The following is a 21,779-nucleotide window of genomic DNA, read 5'->3' on the forward strand; positions in this document are numbered from 1 at the left end:
GTTGTCTGGACAGAAGGAAATAATTCTAAAAACAAACAGGAATAATTAGGATATTCTAAATTCTATTAAGGAATTAAGACAAAGTGCTTTTTTACATGTTTCAGAATATGAATTTTGAAAAATTAATAATGAGATTATTTTCCATAAATGTAATTCTGATGAGATTTAGAATTCTTCCATGTGAGTTAGTCCCAGGATCAACAGGGAAGACAAGGATTTGTTTTATCTTGGCTGCTATGGTTTAAGTGATCCCCTTAAGAACTTTGGCATTATCCAGCTCCACAAAGACTAGAGGATGGGAAATTTGAAAGGTATTATGTAATTTCAGGAAGCAACAAACTAAGACATTCGTTAGACTTGATGAAATAGATGTTGTAAGAAGCTAATTTAACCATTTTATGTTAGACATGATAATCCCAATTCAGAATAGTAAGGAATGTTCAATATCCATTGCTTTCCATCATGTGGACAAAAGAACATTCCATATTGAGTTGGTATTTCACTCTTTCAGTTAAAGATTGTATGACATAAAATTGATACCAGCTTCTCATTAACCCTCTTGTTTTTTCTCCTCTCTGTCTCAATCCCCCCTAAAAAAAGAATGGTGAAAATATGATATGTTGAAGACAACTTAGGTTTTGAAATATTTTTTTAAATAATTTTTATTTCTATTTTTCTAATTAGGTTTTGAACTTCTTGAGGCCAAGGACTGTGTCTGAAAACACATACAGTGGCTAACACAAGGTAAGTCTACAACACATCTTAACTCCTTCTCTTCCTGGGGTCCTAGCGCCTGATAAAATGCCTGATATGTAGTTGGCACTCAACAAATATTGGCTAGGATGGATGAATGGATGGGTGGATGGATGGATGAAATATTCAAACATTATATTATATTCACTTGATATTCCTCTTATAAAATATACTGAGACTGAGTTGTTTTTTTACTCTGGATGACCAGTTTTTCTATTATAAATAAAATTGCAACACACTCAAAACAGTGGAACAACTAGGAAAAGATCTGTCAATGACAGATTTATTTTTCAGTTCTGAATTATGGATGGTGTTAGTCATGAGTATGTGAGAAATCTAACAATGGGTTAATGTTTTGATCTGGAGCAGCAGATGCCTATAAGATTTAAATGTTGATTGAATTTAGCTGCTGCTGCCATGAAATTATTAGACCTTGGCAGTGGTCTCGCCTATATACTTTATTTTGGTTCTTCTGGAGCTACAAAGCTTTATTGTTAATGAGGGAATAAAGTGAGAAAACAATTTAGCAAATAGATTAACAAAATTTTAAATGTCTAATCTCTGTTAAACAACTGCAGGTTATCAGTTTTCACTACCTTCCAACAAAACTTTGCTATTAACACAGCTTTGTTACCTTGCATATCCTCTCTCTAATATAAGCATTCATCTATCATAATACTTTTTGAGAAAATTCTCTACCAATTACCTTTTTTCATTGCAGCTTCACAGTGTGCTTCTAATCTTAAAATGATAATTCTTTGAAATAAATAATTCCTATGCTTGCTAATATATTTGATCTATTGGCTCACCACTTAAAACTATTATCTAGTATAAATATGTTGTGAATTATGAAATAAATGGTTTTTAATTGATGTTTGTAAATGCAAATTTTTTAAATGAAGTTTACAAAGTTTAGAAGTTCCTTAGCATGCTCAAATACTCTTATCTGCTAAAAATGTTGTATTCCAAATTTAAAGGACAGGATGCCACCTCCCATATTTCCTTTTAACTTCATTTTGGTGTTGATACTTCTTATGACTCTAAGGAAAAAGCACGTATCTGTATATAGAAAAGGTACACAAAGATCCTTCAGAAACCAAGATGCCATTGACGTCAAATAAGATGAGGATTAAACAAAAAATGAGAGATGGAGATTGTAGGAAATTTAATTTCAGGCTTTCAGCCTATTTCCCCTTTGGTTCCTCATTGTTTCTATTTTATACATTAAGATTCAGCTCACTTTTACCCTAAAGCTTTCTTGGATACTCCCCATCAAAATGATGTCTTATTCTTCTTCTGAACTCCCATGTGTCTTTGTTCATGACTCTCTTATGATACTAATCATTCTGCTTTTATGGTTCAGCAATTTGTATAGATCAGTTCCCATCTTCTGAGCATGTTATATTCCAGAGTTAATTTAAAAACCAGTTGTTTGGGAATCCAAGTTACTTATTCCCATAGAACTAATAATAGAAGTGATGTTCCTATTTGCTTTTAAGTTCTACTGCTGTCTGATCTAGTGCCAACCGAAGTATTTCAAATATACCTCCATTTATGACATTGCTTCTTCAGAACAAGTCAATTCTATTATAAGGTGAAGCCCAGTACACTTTCTTTAGGGCATTATAATTGATCAGTATTTCCCAAATTGTCTTCCCCTTCATTTATCTAAGATCACCAGCTCACTCACGGTGTTGTTTCAGAGCACTTTGTTAGAAATTCTTCTTTTCCTTTCTAGTCCATGAATGTTATATAATCAGTCTTGATTGCAGGCATCTAAATCTAATACTTTACCAAATATTTAACTTCTTAATCTTGCCAAAGAAAAGACAGCTTTCTTATTTAATGTATCTCTTGTCCCTTAAATATATTTAACCTTTGTTTTTGCTATGCATATTCTGTGCAAAGCAATTTGCACACCTATTTCATTTACTTTTCACATTAAACTTCTGAGGTTAGTACTCTAATTATCTCCCCATTAGGATGAAGGACCTGAGAATTGGAGAAACTAAATATCTTACCCAATGTCATACAAGTGGTAGTAGTATCAGAATTCTAACCCAGTGGAACTCCAGAGACGAGGCCATTATGTTTTGACATGGTCCTTGCTTGCTCTGAGTTGAGAGAACTAAAACCATCTTACTAGATGGCAAAAGCACGAGGCTTCCACTCTCCTGCCAGTTCCTCCTTAAGGAACATAGTGCCTGGGTTGTAAACTTTTTGAAAGGAGAGTCTGTGTCTTTTTACTCATGTTTACACTCCTCACAGTGGCTAAAAGACTGCCTTGACATCATGGATACTTAATAAGTGATTGATTGAGAACATTATGAGATATATAAAATACTGTTAATGGTAAATACACTATTCTGTAATTAAAGGTTTAAAACACTTTGCCTTAGGGCCATTGACCAAGTTTAGTCAATTTGGTTAAATGAGCTTTCTTCTTCATGTAATTGTCAGTGTCACTTTTCATAATTGGATCAAGCTAATGCTAGCCAGAAACTGTTAAAATGTCTGAATTTGGAAATTCACAGATATGTGGGGTGAACCTGATGTTACTGTGGGTTCTATATCCAAATGTTTTGCTAATTTTGGCAAGTGCAATTTAGTTTCTTGTTAATGATAACATTTGAATATTTGCTGTGCCATATCATGTTTTAATATAAGGACCAATGCCAATGCCTGTAAATATTTTCATATAACTAATAGTAACCTTCTGCAATTTTAGTCAATTCTTGGAACTTCATCAATTAAGAAAGTCAGAAATACTATGGTTTCTTTAGATGATTTTAAGAGTTGTTTATAAAGTTCTGACTAGCACTATTTTAGAGAAATAAAACAGATCTGCTAACTAAGGCATCCCATTAAGTGAGCCTGATTTCAGTTATTCTGAGTGAAGAAGTAATTAACATTATACACAGCAGGGACATATTCAGGTCTCTATTATAGTTTTTTGATTACAGTATTAATTTGACAATCTCAGATAGAGAACAAGTTAATCTAATTAAGGGAAGGTTAATTGTGTATGCAGACTGTATGGCCAGAAGAAGAAAGCTCAGCAGGATGTTTTCTGGGCATTTTTGCTTGAGAGAGTTACTTTTTTTATTCAGGGGTGATAACCAAAATGTTCATATTATACACATAGCATTAAAAAGAAAGACTTATTCCAAGGATTTACTAGCAAGACGGTTTAGGAACTATGATATGTATAATCTAATGGTGTGTATGGGGGTTGACTAAATGCTTTCCAGCTCTAACTGCTTTCCAGCTCCATAATTGTAGTGATTCTTCACCATGAATAGAGTCAGAGTTTAATTCAATGTCTACATTTGTATGGTTAGAGAACATCAGAACTAAAATATACTTTAAAGACTCCAGGCCATGCTTTGTACATGATAAATTTAGACCCAGAGAAGAAAAATGGGCTGCCCAAGATCAAAAAGATATTTGGTAGAATATCTGTGACTCAGGTTTTTGTTTTGTTTTGTTTTGTTTTTTTAACTATGCATTGAAAACCATATTATCCTTTGAATTAAAAAAAAGAAAAAAAGAAAAGGAAAGAAAAATTGAGACAAAGACGAGGGAAGTTCACATAATTCAGTCTCCTGCTCTATAGGAAACTTCCCCATGACACACAGTCAGCCAGTCTGTGATTAAATACGATACATAAACCTCATTTTCATTACCGGGTAGCTCCAATTGCAAGAAAAGTCTTCTTGATATTGATGCAAAAATATACCTGCCTTTATTTCTTCCTTTAGTCTTCTGTTTTCTGTGTAAAATATCCATACCTACTTCATCCATTCCTTTTATGACATGAGTTTCAGATATTTCATCCTCTGATACCTCCTCCTAGCATATCAATAAAATGTTTCATGTTTCAGGTCGATGCCTAGAATAAAACACAATGTGACAAATGTTACCTGGGTGCTACCATAAGTATGTGGAAACACTATTATCTCTTGATCTGACCATTGTGCTTTTGGCTTTTTAAATTAACTGTGCCTTTTGCATGATTTCAGTTGCCCTTATGAAACAACTAAAGCCTAATGCTGTTTTTCACATGGACTGCTATAAATAAGGGGTTCACACCTATTTTTAAATTGGATTATTTTTATCATGTGTAAGTCAAGATTGACAGGATTAAACATATTTGCTATCATCATCACCATAAACATCAAAAACATTACTAGTTTGGGTTATTTGAGTTGCTCAAGAAAGTTATGATGATTAAAAAAAAGATTTTAAGTCTAAACTTAGTTCATAAAGACTAAAAATAAAACAAGTAGTATAAAATAACTTGTAAGATAGTTATACAGATTATAGCATATTTCTCCCTAAAAATGCTATATATTAATCAATATAAAGTATAAATCTTCTAGTTTTGGTCATATTCATCAATTCTCTTCTAGAAATAGAAGCTGAAAATGGTTAGGTCCCCTCAATTTTGCTGTGAACTTTAAGTTGCTCTTAGAAGATAAAGTCTTAATTAAAAAAAAAAAAAAAGAATCCTGCCTTACAATTTTTTTTTTCCAAATGAGGGTAGACTTTAGGAGAATATATATATGTAAATCAACACAAGAAGGAAAAAATTCCCTAAGTAAAGAAGGTTAGGAGAAAATGAATGGTATTTAACAGCTGGGTAGAGCTGTAAATAGAGGTTGACTTGTAACTCCGAGTGAACTTAATGGTCAAATCGTCCAACATTATATTTATGCAAATTTAGATGTCCCTCTCTAGAAATAAATGACTGAATAAATAAACTGAATAATTTTAATCAAATTCAATTATAGGTGTTCAAGTGTAGAACTAGAACAATCACACTAGTACACTGAGAAACTTCTTAGGCGTCAAATCCCTGTGTTCACATTTAACTGTCTCATTTTCTTCCACTATTTTCCTATTTATAGACAGTAGAAAGATGGGTAATGAAATATCAGGGTAGCATTCTGAGGTTGTCTGAAATATTAAATTTTGGTGCCTGATAGCTGACATCTGCTGTCCAAAGGAATGGGCTTGGAGACTCAGTTATAAAGGATTACCTGGAAGTTAAGTTCGAGAATGATATATAAAAGGCTGTGAGGTTGTTTTGTTTGTTTTGGGTGGTTTTTTTTTTTTTTTTTTTTTTTTTTTTTGAGATCTCCAGGATCTGGGAACTAAACTATATCCATTGCATTTGGCTCTGTATTTCTAAATTATGTGAGTTTGTGCTAATACCTGGCCTATTTCTCAAACATTCAATGGGATGAAGACAGGAGTGGCTAGAATGGACTACGTTGAACATGGGGAGAGTTGCCCGGGTCAGGGGCAATGTATAAGAAGGGAAGTAACAAAACAGGGTCATACAAGAAGGGGAGTGTTCTGTAAAATGGGCAGTAAGTATCATTTTGAGTCCTAAGTTTATAAGAATTGTTAAGACAATCTTTTGTACATTTGATAAACATGCCTTGTATGATCTTATATAATTTATGTTTTCTTTATTTCTGAGATATACATTTTAAAGTAATAGCTAGAATTATGACTTATAACATTATACCAGAACATATAAGATTTTTAGAAATTTCATGTAATGACTGAAACATTTATATTAACATATTTCCATACAAATAACCCAAAGAAAGTTTAGTATTAGTTGTTTTGTTTGTTTGCTTGTTTGTTTTTTTATACTGCAGGTTCTTATTAGTCATCAATTTTATACAAATCAGTGTATACATGTCAATCCCAATCGCCCAATTCAACACACCTCAATCCCCACCGCACCACAGTTTTCCCCCCTTGGTGTCTATACGTTTGTTCTCTACATCTGTGTCTCAACTTCTGCCCTGCAAACCAGTTCATCTGTACCATTTTTCTAGGTTCCACATACATGCATTAATATACGATATTTGTTTTTCTCTTTCTGACTTACTTCACTCTGTATGACAGACTCTAGATCCATCCACGTCTCAACAAATGACTCAATTTCGTTCCTTTCTATGGCTGAGTAATATTCCATTGTATATATGTACTACACCTTCTTTATCCATTCGTCTGTCGATGGGCATTTAGGTTGCTTCCATGACCTGGCTATTGTAAATAGTGCTGCAATGAACATTACGGTGCATGTGTCTTTTTGAATTATGGTTTTTCTTTGGGTATATGCCCAGTAGTGGGATTGCTGGATCATATGGTAATTCTGTTTTTAGTTTTTTAAGGAACCTGCATACTGTTCTCCATAGTGGCTGTATCAGTTTACATTCCCAGCAACAGTGCAAGAGGGTTCCCTTTTCTCCACACCCTCTCCAGCATTTGTTGTTTGTGGATTTTCTGATGATGCCCATTCTAACTGGTGTGAGGTGATACCTCACTGTAGTTTTGATTTACATTTCTCTAATAATTAGTGATGTTGAGCAACTTTTCATGTGCTTCTTGGCCATCTGTATGTCTTCTCTGGAGAAATGTCTATTTAGGTCTTCTGCCCGTTTTTGGATTGGGTTGTTTGTTTCTTTAATATTGAGCTGCATGAGCTGTTTATATATTTTGGAGATTAATCCTTTGTCCGTTGATTCATTTGCAAATATTTTCTCCCATTCTGAGGTTTGTCTTTTCGTCTTGTTTATGGTTTCCTTTGCTGTGCAAAAGCTTTGAAGTTTCATTAGGTCCCATTTGTTTATTTTTGTTTTTATTTCCATTACTCTAGGAGGTGGATCAAAAAAAGATCTTGCTGTGATTTATGTCAAAGAGTATTCTTCCTATGTTTTCCTCCAAGAGTTTTATAGTGTCCAGTCTTACATTTAGGTCTCGAATACATTTTGAGTTTATGTTTGTGTATGGTGTTAGAGAGTGTTCTAATTTCATTCTTTTACATGTAGCTGTCCAGTTTTCCCAGCACCACTTATTGAAGAGACTGTCTTTTCTCCATTGTATATCTTTGCCTCCTTTGTCATAGATTAGTTGACCAGAGGTGCGTGGGTTTATCTCTGGGCTTTCTATCCTGTTCCATTGATCTATATTTGTGTTTTTGTGCCGGTACCATATTGTCTTGATTACTGTAGCTTTGTAGTATAGTCTGAAGTCAGGGAGTCTCATTCATCCAGCTCCGTTTTTTCCCTCAAGACTGCTTTTGCTATTTGGCGTCTTTTGTGTCCCCATACAAATTTTAAGATTTTTAATTTATTAAAAAAGATTTTAGGGGTTAATTGTTTTGGTGGTGGATGGCCTAAAGATATTTTTTATAAAAATCTCATTTTTTTAAAAAATCTTGAGCACATGAAAGTGTTCCAAACTTTAAAAAAAAAAAAGACTTTTGAATCTGATCCCAGATTTTCCTATGCAGAATCATATTTTTTAAATCATATTTTAAAAGATCAGAAATCACCTGTAGTTATAGAATGGAATTATGAAATTTCCTATGTAATATCTTTGGTTTGAAACAGCTGTCTACAGTTTACTTGAGATTTTCTTATTACTGCAGTTTAAAACCATAGAAATGTCAAAAAAAGATTGTCTATATAATGTTTTCTCCTCGATCACAAGGATTGTGCTCCTAAAAATCCTTGAGACAGATAAATTTTTATACATTAGACCTATAAAATTTACAAGGTTATAGTTGTACCAATCTAAGTTTGTATACATAATTTTATCTTCATTGAAAGTAGGTAGGCATGGGACTTCCCCAGTGGTGCAGTGGTTAAGAATCTGCCTGCCAGTGCAGGGGACACGGGTTCGAGCCCTGGTCTGGGAAGATGCCACATGCCACAGAGTAACTAAGCCCGTGTGCCACAACTACTGAGCCTGTGCTCTAGAGCTCACGAGCCACACCTACTGAAGCCCGCGTGCCTAGAGCCCGTGCACCACAGCAAGAGAAGCCACCACAATGAGAAGCCCATGCACCACAACGAAGAGTAGCCCCCACTCGCTGCAACTAGAGAAAGCCCGCACACAGCAATGAAGACCCAACACAGCCAAAAATAAATAAATAAAAATAAATAAATTTATTTTTAATAAAGTAGGTAGGCATAATAAATAAAAACATAGTTGTAATAATTTATCTTACATGAGTAATTATGGGTATGCACAAAGTCATTTCTTCTTTCTTCTATTCACTGAATATTTATTAAGCAGTCAGTGCCCTAGATGATTGAAATACAAAGATGAAAAGAAAAAGTGAAACCTGCCCTCAAGGAGTTCACCACTTACTGCAGAGACAACATGAAAGAAATAAGTGTAACAATGTTTTATAGTACCTTTTAAGGTAGAAACATGCATAGGCTAAAATTGGGGTATACAGCTAGAGTACCTTACAGAAGACCAGGTGCTCCAGATGCTGGTGATACAGTGTTGAACAAAAATATTTTACGTTAGAGTTGGGGAGGTAGATGGTAAAGAGAAATAATTGAAGTAGAGAGTATATTAGATCGTGAAGAGCAGGGATGAGCTTTAAAATATTTAACAACGAGCATAAATGAGTACCTACTCATCAAATAGACATGAGGCCACTCAGAAGGGAAGTGTACTCTACCTGCTGAATATCAGACTCAGAATCAGCACTAATAGGAAAACAAAAGCAGGGAAGGGAAATTAAAGTATCAGGTTAGGAGAATATTGAAATTTTAGAAATTTTGGACTGAGAGATGATTTCTGAGTAAAACTCTCAAGAAAGTAGGAGAGTTAGTCATGTAGATATTGGCGGAAGACCATTCTAGACAGGGGAAATAGCAGGTATGAAGGCTACACCTGCTATACCTGCTTCCTGGGGGGAAGCTTACTTGAACTGAGCAACAGCAAGAAGGCCAGCATAGCTGAAGTGATAAGAAAAGAAGACCCTCATATCTCCTAGTAAGAACTTTGACTTTTGTTCTATATGAGATGATATCTCACTGAAGGTTTTGAACAGAAAAATGACATGTTTAGTCATATTTTAAGACGATCTGTCTGGCTTCTGGGTTGAGAACTAACTAATTGAAACAGGGGCAGTGGCGGGTATACTAGCACAGAGGCTATTGCAGTAATGCAGGCAAGAGGTGGACCAAGTTAGGCTTTGGGAGTGGGAAGAATGGTTGAATTCTAGATAGGCATTGCTTTGAAAGTAGAGCTACTTGGATTTGCCAGCAAACCAGATGTGGGGTATGGAAAAGAAAGGTCAGGAATGATACTATCTGGAAAAAAACAAGTAGTTGTCAATATGAAACTCTTTGCTAGAGCCTAGGGGACACAAATGGGGGATAAGACAGACATAATCTATCTAAGATGGATAGTCAATTAAATAAACAGTTACAGGAGAGTGCAAATAGTCCCCAAATATGGGAAGTACTGGAGATCATGTTAAGGTTGCTTAATCTAGTCCAAATAGGTGAGGAACCACTTATTCAGGAAGGAACATGATGTCTGAGTCTAAGGGTGAATCACATTTATTCAGGTGAGGAAAGGACATGGGGGAGAGGGAAAACTAGCTATATTTATGTGCTTTGGATTACAAGCACTTGAAATTTGAAAACATTTTATTAATGACTATTGCTATGTTTCTTTAAGGGTACTATTTATTGCTGGGGAAGTTATTTCAAAGGCTATATTCTAATGCATTCTTTCTTTCAAAAAATATCTGTGGACCACCCATTTTGTGCTAGGGTTTCTGTGCTGGGTGCCAAGAAGTATACCATGAAAAGTTAATATACTTTTATATTTTATGCATATTTATTCAATGAACTTTCATTATAGGATCTATGCCAAGAGGCTTTTACATCATTGCTTCTATTAAGGATTTTTCCATATATGTATAATCAATCATTAATAATCTTGAATTTAGTACCACTTATAGAAGATTAATTTCTCCTCATTGACACATTTACTTGCAATCTCTTTCCCCTTTCTTATAGCAAATACTTCCACAAAATTCTAATTTTCATCAGCATATTTGACTTTGTGATACATGCTTTCCATATATTCACAATTGTTTCTCTACTTATAAATTTCCATTTATCAGTCTTGTCTAAACATTGGTTTTAAAGCTTTACAATTTAGGACCCGTGGAATCATTTTCCTCATTCTTTTCAGGATCACTCCCTTTACTTGAGGAAGAAAGTTTCTTCTTTCTTTTTTTTTTTTTACTTAATTAATTTTTTTAACATCTTTATTGGAGTATAATTGCTTTACAATAGTGTGTTAGTTTCTGCTTTATAACAGAGTGAATCAGCAATACATATACATATATCCCCACATCTCCTCCCTCTTGTGTCTCCCTCCCATCCTCCCTATCCCACCCCTCTAGGTGGTCACAAAGCACTGAGCTGATCTCCCTGCGCTATGCAGCTGCTTCCCACTAGCTATCGATTTTACATTTGGTAGTGTATATATGTCCATGAAGGTTCTTCTTTCTAATTCTCTGTGAAATCAAGTATAATTGTGTTCATATTGAAAAGAAAGACCAATAATGATTATAAATACATTTTAATGTGAATATAATTTTATAATCAGAGTTACTCCATTGCATACCAATTTTCCCTTCAGATTTTGTAGGGAAAGGGAATTGATCTGGCAGCAAACAAAGGCAAAGTTATGGATCTGTGAAAGTTATTAACCTCTCAATGCCCCATTTAGCTTTTCCCATTCCACAAGAATCAATGATAAACACACCCATCCATTTTATGTTTCTCATTAAAGCAGAAAGTTAACACAAAATGAGTGCCTCCTGTATTGTCTTTCAACTTGGTAATGTTTATATTATTCTAAGAACATGGCACCACTGCCCTGGTGGTGCCACAATGTGGCAGGTACTTTTTAAGCTTTCCTGGATAGCTGTACCTATGATGTAGCCAAGCCCATAATCCACTTTAAGTTGTACTTGGTTTGAAAGTACTACAGTCACCACACTTCTCCTGAATGGACTTAATTCCGCAGATGCAAATGATGGCTCGTTATCATTCTTGACCATCTTTCTACCCTCTTACTCTCATCCCCCAGTCAATTGTTTCAAGACTGTTTGGGAAGTCTGAGGTTGAGAAATGATGAATTTTTGACTTACTCTCTTCCTGCTTGTTTCTCTAGGTTGGAGAGAGACCATCAATAAGTGCATATTTTTATATTTAGTGCATTCCTTTTTTGTCCAATTGTCTTTCCAAAGCTTTTGGTTTTCTGAGCATCCGCTTAACCACAGCAGTGAAACAGTGAAATTGCTTGTTGCCTTCCATTGAAAATAAGGTTTTGGCCCTAAGCCAAGCTGCCTGAGCCAGCACTCATATAATTCACAACTGGAAGAAGACAATCAATTAATCAATACTATAATTTGGAACTGACCATGGTAGTAACACTCACAGCTATTAGACTCAACTGACTGACACCATTTAGAATTAATGAGGTAGCAAGAGCAGGCAAACCAAAGATTCGTTTGAAGACTTTTCCCCTTAAATCAAACTGCCCACTCTATTTTGTTATTTTTTCTTATTTATTGATACCACAGTGAAGTCTAATGTAAGTAAGAATTTGAAGGACAAAGAATCTTATCCATTACAGTGATGTTGAACAAGAACATTAATGAACATTTTAGGTATGAATTTCAGGAACATAATTCAGTTCAATGTTAGATTCTTCTGAACAATCTAAAAACATGACTTAAAATTAGTTTTCTGATATTATTTGGGCATTCCTTGATCCAATCTTGTATAACTAAAGATTGGCATATTTATTATTTGGATAAATAAATAACCATCTTTTAAACTGCAAAACTTTAAAATAATTTCCAGAAAACCTTTATGGTTCACTCTGTTTTAATCCCACAGTAAAATAAATAAATAAATATATAAAAACACACAGGATCCGTGGTGTGTGCAAAATAACAACAAATACCAACTCCTCCCAGTACTTTCTGGCAGAGCCATCAAATCTTGCAGCTCTTATTGACAAGACAAGGGTTTCCCTAAAGCCGCTGACTGAATATTTATAATGATATGTTATTAAACTAACCAGGAAGTTTGAGCCTTTGTTGTTGTTTCAGTTTTCTTTGAATCGGGCATACCTAGGCTCTGAGTCCACAGACTACAAGTAACTTTTTAGAATGTCTCTAAATGTAGACTCTCAAAAGCTAGCCCCCGGGAGTTTAAGTGTGGTAATTTTTGTTTTTCAATTCAAAAGCAAAATACAAAAGAATCTCCATTAAATCTGGCAGAAAACAGGAAGAAGGAGTGACATAGCTGTACATTTTATAATACCATGTATCTGAGGGATATGGTTTGACTGGCAACATAACAAAATCCATATAGACAGATGCTCCACTTTTTAAATAAAATTATAATTGACATATATTAATTTCAGGCGTACAACATAATGAGTCGATATTGATAAGTATTGCAAAATTATCACCAGAGTAAGTCTAGTTCATTTTTTTAATTGGAAAATGCAGTATGGAATTATCCGACTTTAAGCTCCAAACTGAAGAAAAGTATGTGGAATATAGTCCTGGCATTTATATTTTCTTTCCAAATACTTGCCATATATTAATAACCAAAAGGTCACTGAAAAAATTTTAAAAGGCCTCTTAGTATAGAGTCAGAGAGCATATGGCCTAGAGTTGGTTAAAAGTTAAGATAGAATTTATTTATTTTTATTTTTTTATGCAGCAAGTTCTTATTAGTCATCCATTTTATACACATCAGTGTATACATGTCAATCCCAATCTCCCAATTCATCACACCACCATCCCCACCCCCCGCTGCTTTCCCCGCTTGGTGTCCATACGTTTGTTCTCTACATCTGTGTCTCAATTTCTGCCCTGCAAACTGGTTCATCTGTACCATTTTTCTAGGTTCCACATATATGTGTTAATATATGATATTTGTTTTTCTCTTTCTGACTTACTTCACTCTGTATGACAGTCTCTAGATCCATCCACGTCTCTACAAATGACCCAGTTTCATTCCTTTTTATGGCTGAGTAATATTCCATTGTATATATGCACCACATCTTCTTTATCCATTGGTCTGTCAGTGGGCATTTAGGTTGCTTCCATGACCTGGCTATTGTAAGTAGTGCTGCAGTGAACATTGGGGAGCATGTGTCTTTTTGAATTGTGGTTTTCTCTGGGTATATGCCCAGTAGTGGGATTGCTGGGTCATATGATAATTTTATTTTTAGTTTTTTAAGGAACCTGCATACTGTTCTCCATAGTGGCTGTATCAATTTACATTCCCAGCAACAGTGCAAGAGGATTCCCTTTTCTCCACACCCTCTCCAACATTTGTTGTTTGTGGATTTTCTGATGATGCCCATTCTAACTGGTGTGAGGTGATACCTAATTGTAGTTTTGATTTGCATTTCTCTAATAATTAGTGATGTCGAGCAGTTATTCATGTGCTTCCTGGACATCTATATGTCTTCTTTGGAGAAATGTCTATTTAGGTCTTCTGCGCATTTTTGGATTGGATTTTTTTTTTTAATACTGAGCTGCATGAGCTGTTTATATATTTTGGAGATTAATCCTTTGTCCATTGATTCATTTGCAAATATTTTCTCCCATTCTGAGGGTTGTCTTTTCATCTTGTTTATGGTTTCCTTTGCTGTGCAAAAGCTTTGAAGTTTCATTAGGTCCCATTTGTTTATTTTTGTTTTTATTTCCATTACTCTAGGAGGTGGATCAAAAAAGATCTTGCTGTGATTTATGTCAAACAGTGTTCTTCCTATGTTTTCCTCTAAGAGTTTTATAGTGTCCGGTCTTACACTTTGGTCTGTAATCCATTTTGAGTTTATGTTTGTGTATGGTGTTAGGGAGTGTTCTAATTTCATTCTTTTACATGTAACTGTCCAGTTTTCCCAGCACCACTTATTGAAGAGACTGACTTTTCTCCATTGTAGATCCTTGCCTCCTTTGTCATAGATTAGTTGAACATAGGTGCGTCTGTTTATCTCTGGGCTTTCTGTCCTGTTCCATTGATCTATATTTGTGTTTTTGTGCCAGTACCATATTGTCTTGATTACTGTAGCTTTGTAGTATCGTCTGAAGTCAGGGAGTCTGATTCGTCCAGCTCCATTTTTTTCCCTCAAGACTGCTTTTGATATTCGGGGTCTTTTGCATCTCCACACAGATTTTAAGATTTTTTGTTCTAGTTCTGTAAAAAATGCCATTGGTAATTTGATAGGGATTGCATTGAATCTGTAGATTGCTTTGGGTAATATAGTCATTTTCACAGTATTGATTCTTCCAATCCAAGAACATGGTATATCTCTCCATCTGTTGGTATCATTAATTTCTTTCATCAGTGTCTTATAGTTTTCTGCATACAGGTCTTTTGTCTTCCTAGTTAGGTTTATTCCTAGGTATTTTATTCTTTTTGTTGCAATGGTAAATGGGAGTGTTTCCATAATTTCTCTTTCAGATTTTTCATCATTAGTGTATAGGAATGCAAGAGACTTCTATGCATTAATTTTGTATCCTGCAACTTTACCAAATTCATTGGTTAGGTCTAGTAGTTTTCTGGTGGCATCTTTAGGATTCTCTATGTATAGTATCATGTCATCTGCAAACAGTCACTGTTTTACTTCTTTTTTTCCAATTTGTATTCCTTTTATATCTTTTTCTTCTCTGATTGCCGTGGCTAGGACTTCCAAAACTATTTTGAATAATAATGGTGAGAGTGGAGGTCCTTGTCTTGTTCCTGATCTTAGAGGAAATGCTTTCAGTTTTTCACCATTGAGAATGATGTTTGCTGTGGGTTTGTCATATATGGCCTTTATTATGTTGAGGTAGGTTCCCTATATACCCACTTTCTGGAGAGTTTTTATCAATAATGGGTGTTGAATTTTGTCAAAAGCTTTTTCTGCATCTATTGAGATGATCATATGTTTTTTATTCTTCAATTTGTTAATATGGTGTATCACATTGATTGATTTGTGTATATTGAAGAATCCTTGCATCCCTGGGTTAAATCCCACTTGATCATGGTGTATGATCCTTTTCATGTGTTGTTGGATTCTGTTTGCTAATATTTTGTTGAGGATTTTTGCATCTATATTCATCAGTGATATTGGTCTGTAATTTTCTTTTTTTGTAGTATCTTTGTCAGGTTTTGGTATCAGGGTGATGGTGGCCTCATAGAATGAGTCTGGGAGTGTTCCTTCCTCTGCAATTTTTTGGAAGAGTTTGAGAAGAATGGGTGTTAGCTCTTCTGTAAATGTTTGATAGAATACACCTGTGAAGCCATCAGGTCCTGGACTTTTGTTTGTTGGAAGATTTTTAATCACAGTTTCAATTTCATTACTTGTGATTGGTCTGTTCATATTTTCTATTGCTTCCTGCTTCAGTCTTGGAAGGTTATACCTTTCTAAGAATTTGTCCATTTCTTCCAGGTTGTCCAATTTATTGGCATGGAGTTGCTTGTAGTAGTCTCTTAGGACGCTTTGTATTTCTGCATTGTCTGTTGTAACTTCTCCTTTTTCATTTCTAATTTTATTGATTTGAGTCCTCTCCCTCTGTTTCTAGATGAGTCTGGCTAATGGCTTATCAATTTTGTTTATCTTCTCAAAGAACCAGCTTTTAGTTTTACTGATCTTTGCTATTGTTTTCTTTGTTTCTATTTCATTTATTTCTGCTCTGACCTTTATGATTTCTTTCCTTCTGCTAACTTTGGGTGTTGTTTGTTCTTCTTTCTCTAGTTCCTTTAGGTGTAAGGTTAGATTATTTACTTGAGATTTTTCTTGTTTCTTTAGGTAGGCTTGTATAGCTATAAACTTCCCTCTTAGAACTGCTTTTGCTGCATCCCATAGGTTTTGGATCATCGTGTTTTCATTGTCATTTGTCTCTAGGTATTTTTTGATTTCCTCTTTGATTCCTTCAGTGATCTCTTGGTTATTTAGTAACGTATTGTTTAGCCTCCATGTGTTTGTGCTTTTCACGGTTTTTTCCCTGTAATTCATTTCTAATCTCATAGCATTGTGGTCAGAAAAGATGCTTGATATGATTTCAATTTTCTTAAATTTACTGAGGCTTGATTTGTGACCCAAAATGTGATCTATCCTGGAGAATGTTCCGTTTGCACTTGAGAAGAAAGTGTAATGTGCTGTTTTTGGATGGAATGTCCTATAAATATCAATCAAATCTATCTGGTCTATTGTGTCATTTAAAGCTTCTGTTTCCTTATTTATTTTCTGTTTGGATGATCTGTCCATTGGTGTAAGTGAGGTGTTAAAGTCCCCCACTATTATTGTGTTACTGTCGATTTTCTCTTTTATAGCTGTTAGCAGTTGCCTTATGTACTGAGGTGCTCCTATGTTGGGTGCATAAATATTTAAAATTGTTTTATCTTCTTTTGGATTGATCCCTTGATCATTATGTAGTGTCCTTCCTTGTCTCTTGTAACATTCTTTATTTTAAAGACTGTTTATCTGATATGAGAATTGCTAGTCCAGCTTTCTTTTGATTTCCATTTGCATGGAATATCTTTTTCCATCCCCTCACTATCAGTCTGTATGTGTCCCTAGGTCTGAAATGGGTCTCTTGTAGACAGCATACATATGAGTTGTGTTTTGGTATCCATTCAGCGAGCCTGTGTCTTTTGGTTGGAGCATTTAATCCATTCACGTTTAAGGTAATTATCGATATGTGTGTTCCTGTGACCATTTTCTTAATTGTTTGGGGTTTGTTTTTGTAGGTCCTTTTCTTCTCTTGTGTTTCCCACTTAGAGAAGTTCCTTTAGTATTTGTTGTAGAGCTGGTTGGTTTGGTGGTGCTGATTCTCTTAGCTTTTGGTTGTCTGTAAAGCTTTTGATTTCTCGATCAAATCTGAACAGATCCTTGCCAGGTAGAGTAATCTTGGTTGTACGTTCTTCCCTTTCATCACTTTAAGTATATCATGCCACTCCCTTCTGGCTTGTAGAGTTTCTGCTGAGAAATCAGCTGTTAACCTTATGGGAGTTCCCTTGTATGTTATTTGTCTTTTTTCCCTTGCTTCTTTCAATAATTTTTCTTTGTCTTTAATTTTTGCCAATTTGATTACTATGCGTCTTGGCATGTTTCTCCTTGGGTTTATCCTGTATGGGATGCTCTGCGCTTCCTGGACTTGGATGGCTATTTCCTTTTCCATGTTAGGGAAGTTTTAGACTCTAATCTCTTCAAATATTTTCTCGGGTCCTTTCTCTCTCTCTTCTCCTTCTGGGACCCCTATAATGCGAATGTTGTTGTGTTTAATGTCCCAGAGGTCTCTTAGGCTGTCTTCATTTCTTTTCATTCTTTTTTCTTTATTCTGTTCCGCAGCAGTGAATTCCACCATTCTGTCTTCCAGGTCACTTATCCGTTCTTCTGCCTCAGTTATTCTGCTATTGATTCCTTCTAGTGTAGTTTTCATTTCAGTTATTGTGCTGTTCATCTCTGTTTGTTTGTTCTTTAATTCTTCTAGGTCTTTGTTAAACATTTCTCGCGTCTTCTCAGTCTTTGCCTCCATTCTTTTTCCGAGGTCCTGGATCATCTTCACTATCATTATTCTGAATTCTTTTTCTGGAAGGTTGCCTATCTCCACTTCATGTAGTTGTTTTCCTGGGGTTTTATCTTGTTCCTTCATCTGGTACATAGCCCTTTGCCTTTTCATCTTGTCTATCTTTCTGTGAATGTGGTTTTTGTTCCACAGGGTGTAAGATTGTATTTCTTCTTGCTTCTGCTGTCTGTCCTCTTTAGAATTCTTTTTAATGTGACCTGTTAATATATTATCTGTGGTATATTTTTTTATCCTATAAATGAAGTAAATTTTTGGAAATATTGAAAGTTTTGGATGAGAACAATTAAAGAAAAAAAGAGGGGTGTAAGATTTGCTAAGAGAATAGTGTATTAGGCAAAATGGGAGCATTCAATTAGGTCAATGTAATTTTATCCATATTCGTTTCCACTTACATGAATTTGTATATATATGCACACATATATATATATGTAATGTATAACATCCAGCCAGTGTTTCCATAATAGAAGCATATATTCTAAATAAATGACATTTCATGAAATGGAGCACATGTCCAATTTAATATATCATTTTTTATTATTGAGAGACACAGAAAAGCATTAATTATCATTCTGTTTGCCTACACAAGATCAATAAAGAAATAAAAAATAAATAAAATTTTAATTTAAAAATGTAATACTTAATACTTTTAATAGATAAGTGATTTTGGCTTTTATTCAACTTTATAATAAATGCATTGCTGTCTTCCTCTCAGAAAATAAAGCATAAAATTCAAAATGAACTATTGTATTTTCTTGGTCTTTTTCTGTTAAGAAAAAAATAAACTAATGCTTCTAAAGCTTACCAAGTGAAAAACTTATATATGGATGTATCTCATAAAAATAAAATAATGAAATATTCAAGTCACTGTAAAAAGAACAGTTTTTTTTTTAAGTTTCTTGTTTACTTATTCATTTATTTATATTCAACTTCATTTTCAGAAAAAAATGCTTTGAGCCAACCTGAAAAAAGAATTCGTATAATAAAATGGGATATTTTATTTTATTTTTATGCCATTTTATCTCCAAAAGAACTTAAGGTAGCCTTTGAAGATCCATGCACTACAGCAAAATAAAATAAATTTTAATTGCTAAAAATATAAAGAAAAAATCATAAAGAAACTAAGGTAAAATATGGGAGATAAAAAATAATGGATAATGTTAAAAAGTGACTCTTGTTCGTTTGATAAATAATTGGAGCAATATAGTATGCAGCAGTACTTTGTAGAGGGTATTCTATAAAAACAAATGCCAATCTAAGCTTTCTAGAACAAGCCTTAGTCACCTCTTTTGTATTTAAAGAGCCACATCGTAAGTAAATATTTTAAGACCTTGTAGGCCATACAGACTCTGCAGCAACTAGTCAACTCTGCCATTTTATATGCACATGGTCATGTAAAAAATGTAAATGAATAGATAGGACTGTGTAACAATAAAACTGTTTACAAAAACAAGTAGTAGGCCAGAGTTAGCCCGTGGACCGTGGTTTGCCCAGTCCTCTTCTAGAGACTAAAGCAAAGGTAGAAAGAGTCAGTTAGCTGAGTTTAAGATAAAAGTCTACTCCAAGGAAGGGTAGCTTTCCTTAACCCCAAAATGTGAGATGAAGCTCAGTAAGGGAAGTTTGACCATGGGAAGCGTCTGTTACATCACTACAGTAATTAAAATAGCATGTTTCATGAAGCAGCTGGTTACAGCCCATGAACATCTGTGAAGTTAGTATAAAATTCATTTTTTGATCTTTTGTAGGCAAAAATAATGGACTGTTCTCTTTATTTTTTAATTGGATATTATAATGACAGCATCTTATGATTTGGGATCTTTATTCTTCTTAAGTTTGCTTCACTTTGCTTCTTTTGTTTGTCATTGTTATCAAATGGAAAGATAACTCCCCCTACATGGCATGGGAAGCAATATACCGTCTTGCATTGAATTTAAAAAGCTGAGAACCACATCAGTGTTAAAACATGGGTGAGCATTACTATGGGGTTAGTGAAGGAAATAGGAAAGAAATTACAACCTGATAGGGAAGATGGGCATTTAAATTTTTTAAAAGTGTGACAGATACCATATGACCCAGAAATCCCACTACTGGGCATATACTCTGAGAAAACCATAATTCAAAAAGAGACATGTACCACAATGTTCATTGCAGCATTATTTACAATAGCCAAGACATGGAACCAAACTAAATGTCCGTCAACAGATGAATGGATAAAGAAGATGTGGCACATATATACAATGGAATATTACTCAGCCATAAAAGGAAACGAAATTGAGTTGTTTGTAATGAGGTGGATGGAACTAGGGTCTGTCATACAGAGTGAAGTAAGTCAGAAAGAAAAAAACAACTACCATATGCTAACGCATATATATGGAATCAAAAAAAAAATGGTACTGATGAACTTAGTTGCAGGGCAGGAATAAAGATGTAGACACAGAGAATGGACCTGAGGACACAGGGTGGGAGGGGGAAGCTGGGGCGAAGTGAGAGTGGCATCAACATATATACACTACCGAATGTAAAATAGTTAACTAGTGGGAAGCAGCAGCATAGCACAGGGAGATCAGCTCGGTGCTTTGCGATGACCTAGAGGGGTGGGATAGGGAGGATGGGAGGGAGGCTCAAGAGGGAGGGGATATGGGGACATATGTATGCATATGGCTGATTCACTTTGGTGTACAACAGAAACTAACACAGTATTGTGAAGAAATTATACTCCAATAAAGATCTATTTAAAAAAAAATGTGACCAATGTTGTGATATGAGGAGACATGAGTTCTGGATTTGGACTCCCTTGTTTTGAATTTCTAGTCCACTGTTTATCAACAATGTGACCTTTAGCATATTCCGTAACCTCTGTGAGTCTTGGTTTCTTCATCTTTAGAATGAGGATGACATTAATGCCTTTCTCATTGAGTTGAAAGTGTTGTCTAAGACAGTGGTCCCCAACCTTTTTGGCACCAGGGACTGGTTTCGTGGAAGACAGTTTTTCCACGGACGGGGGTTGGGGGGGGATGGTTGAGGCGGTAATGTGAGCGTGGGGAGCGATGGGGAGCGGCCGATGAAGCTTCGCTCACTCACCCGCCGCTCACCTCCTGCCGTGCGGCCCAGTTCCTAACAGGCTGTGGACCAGTACCGGTCCGTGGCCCAGGGGTTGGGGATACCTGGTCTAAGACAAGACTTAGTACAGTGGCACATAGCTAATACTCAGTATTTAACTCAACTAGGGCATATATTCAAGAGTGAGATTCTGGACTGTGATGCAGGTTTTCAGAGACAGATGTCTGTGATCCAGCTATATGACTCCTACATCTCTTACACCCATAGGCAGATTTTTTGAAGAGGTGTTTTGGAGAGAGGTGTTTTTTGAATGTCTTCTTCCCCCAACACACACATACACATATACAAACACACACACCAAAGGGCCTCTAAAAAGACCAATTAGGGAGCATAATATGTATCCCTTCAATTTAGAGGACATAGTAGACAGGTGTCTGAGCCAGGCATAAGACGTCTGTGAAAGAGAAGCTGGCTAAGGTGGTCTGTTGCAGCAGAGGAGAGGACAGGTTTGAAGACG

The 21,779-nt window shown here is 35.2% G+C and overlaps 1 protein-coding gene across 1 annotated transcript in view; it reads left to right on the plus strand.

The window, feature by feature from the left end:
* PTPRD (protein tyrosine phosphatase receptor type D) overlaps positions 1 to 21,779 on the plus strand; it is a 2,174,486-nt gene that overhangs the window by 1,366,229 nt on the left and 786,478 nt on the right. The window contains exon 9 of the mRNA XM_036854271.1: positions 685 to 744. The gene's annotated coding sequence lies outside the window, so the exon portion shown is untranslated. The remainder of the gene's footprint in view (positions 1 to 684; positions 745 to 21,779) is intronic.

Source organism: Balaenoptera musculus, chromosome 6 (genome assembly GCF_009873245.2).
Source record: "Balaenoptera musculus isolate JJ_BM4_2016_0621 chromosome 6, mBalMus1.pri.v3, whole genome shotgun sequence".
NCBI lineage: Eukaryota > Metazoa > Chordata > Mammalia > Artiodactyla > Balaenopteridae > Balaenoptera > Balaenoptera musculus.